The 2,827-nt window shown below is 37.7% G+C and overlaps 1 protein-coding gene across 1 annotated transcript in view; it reads right to left on the bottom strand.

The window, feature by feature from the left end:
• LOC106868692 (uncharacterized) overlaps positions 1–2,757 on the bottom strand; it is a 39,757-nt gene extending 37,000 nt beyond the window's left edge. The window contains exon 1 of the mRNA XM_014914079.2: positions 2,604–2,757. The gene's annotated coding sequence lies outside the window, so the exon portion shown is untranslated. The remainder of the gene's footprint in view (positions 1–2,603) is intronic.
• Positions 2,758–2,827: the final 70 nt, after the last annotated feature.

Below are 2,827 nucleotides of genomic sequence, written 5' to 3' on the forward strand. Positions count from 1 at the left end.
ACAACAAATAACTGGGCGTAAGCATAAACATACTGACACACAACACATATATATCTACAAAATGAAACTTGAAATTTTGAAAAGAAATTGTGTCATTACTTAAGTGTGGTTGAACACAAATTGTCTTTTTCTTTAAATTTGGATATAATCCTAATGTACACCATCTGAAAAGTATATACTCTTTACTCTTTTACTTCTTTCAGTCATTTGACTGTGGCCATGCTGGTGCACTGCCTTTAGTCGAGCAAATCAACCCAGGCACTTATTGTTTGTAAGCCTAGTACTTATTCTATCGATCTCTTTTGCTGAACCTCTAAGTTACGGGGATGTTAACACACCAGCATCGGTTGTCAAGCAATGCTAGGGGGACAAACACAGACACACATACATATATATATATATACATATATACGAAGGGCTTCTTTCAGTTTCCATCTACCAAATCCACTTACAAGGCTTTGGTCGGCCCGAGGCTATAGTAGAAGACACTTGCCCAAGGTGCACACAGTGGGACTGAACCCAGAAGCATGTGGTTGGTAAGCAAGCTACTTACCACATAGCCACTCCTACGCCTACGGAAATGAAAAAGAAAAATTGGAATTTAAAAGAGTTTGTTCATGTGTGGTCTCACATAGGTGTAACACACAAACAACTTGACTTGACATTCAGAATTCTATACAGAATGAGTAATATATATATATATTCATTTTCATTTTATCTAGTTTCAGCTCATGAACTGTGGCCATGCTGGGGCACCATATATATATATAAATGAACACGTACATAAAGAAAATGAGTGTCAGTCTATGTAATAAACTAACATACACATTTTTACATAGGGCGTGTCATAGCATATACCTGTCTCCATAACAACCAGCAACAAACTTCACTGATGAAGAAAACCTCACAAGTTTTTACCTGTGTATGTGTGTGCGCGCGTGCAGGCAGATGGTTATGTGGTAAGAAGTTTGCTTCTCAACCACTTGGTTCTGGGTTCAGTCTCACTTTGTGGCACCTTGGGTATAGCCTCAGGTAGACCAAAGCCTTGTCAGTGGATTTGGTAGACAGAAGTTGAAAGAACCGATGTTAGCGTGTTTACATCCAAGTAACCTAGCAGTTCGTCAAAATAGTCCAATAAGTACCAGACTTTACACAAAAGTAATGAGTACAGAGGTCGATTCATTCAACCAAAAGCTTTTCAAGGCGGTGCCCCAGCATGGCTGCAGTCTGACTTAGATAGACAGACAGATAGACAGACAGACAGCAGACAAATAGATAGATAAACAGACAGATAGACAGACAGACAGACAGACAGACAGATAGATAGATAGATAGATAGATAGATAGATAGATCTTTATAAATGCGAAGGCAGCCTCAACAACCTTTTAAATATATATCTTTTACTTATTTCAGCCATTAGACTGCGGCCATACTGGGGCACCACCTTGAAGAACTTTTAGTCAAATGAATCGAAACCAGTACATTTTTTCTTTTTGTAAATTTTTAAAGCCTAGTACTTATTACATCGATATTTCTTGCCGAACCGCTAAAGTTCTGGTGACGTAAACACACCAACACCGGTTGTTAAGCAGTGGTAGGGGACAAATTGACACACACACACGAAAGGTTTCTTTCAGTTTCCGTCTTTGATCACCCTGGAGCTATAGTAGATCATACTTGCCCAAGGTGTTACGCAGTTAGATTGAACTCGGAACCATGTGGTTGAGAAGCAGTTTGTAGCTGGTTACGCACAATAATTCACTTATCATAGAAAAGTTTATAAATAATCCTAGATAGTCCTTGTGTGTGAGTGTGTATACATTTATCGACATAATTGAAAACAAACTTGCTTAATAATACGTGTTTTGTTTTCTATTCTCTATCTTCCGTTCGAGTGTTTACTACGTTGTTGCTGTAATTTTATCTGATTAAAATCACATATTATTTTTTTTCGTTTTTGCTAGGTACTTTAAGTGCGAGAGGTTCCCCTCCAACACACACGTACACTCATAACTACCACTTAAGTGTTACTGATGTCTATACACATATACATTTCATGTATATACACACACAAACATATACACACGTACACAAACATATACTTATATAAATACAAACACAAATATATAACTAGATACACACATACATACACGAACATATACTTGGATACATACATACATATACAAACATATACTTAGATATACACATACATAGACAAACGTACTTATATCACACACACAAACATATGTGAATATATTATGAAGAGATCTTAAGCCAGCAGTGTCTGGGGTCTGAAGACGCGCGGTAAGGCTAAACCCCTTATGAGCGAGAAACCCAGGGTACCCCCATAAACCGGCCTACTTCATAATAGTAACTGATCTACATCTCCTCCGATTTATGTATTTCTACAAACGATACATATATATATATTATATATACTTCTATAAAAACGTACATTCACATATAATTATATATAAAGACAAAGTATTGACTTTAGAATATACGTGTGTGTGTGTGTGTGTGTGTGTATATAAAGCACACACACACACACAATATGTGTGTGTGTGTGTGTGGACGAAGGGAGAAAGAAGTAACGATTTACCTGTAATTGTGTTTTAACTAAACAGGTTAAAGTATATACCGTCCCAGACCTTCTATTCGCTTGAACTGGCGGCGGTCTTAAGAATGATAGTAAGTATTAACTTAGGTGTGGGATACAAGCTGGTGGTGGTGGTGATAGTTGAAGGATTAGTGGCGGCGAAGGTGACGGTGGTGGTGGTGGTGGTGGTGATAGTGATTGTTGTGGTGGGAGTACAAAGTAATAAT

Source organism: Octopus bimaculoides, chromosome 25 (assembly GCF_001194135.2).
Source record: "Octopus bimaculoides isolate UCB-OBI-ISO-001 chromosome 25, ASM119413v2, whole genome shotgun sequence".
NCBI classification, from domain to species: domain Eukaryota; kingdom Metazoa; phylum Mollusca; class Cephalopoda; order Octopoda; family Octopodidae; genus Octopus; species Octopus bimaculoides.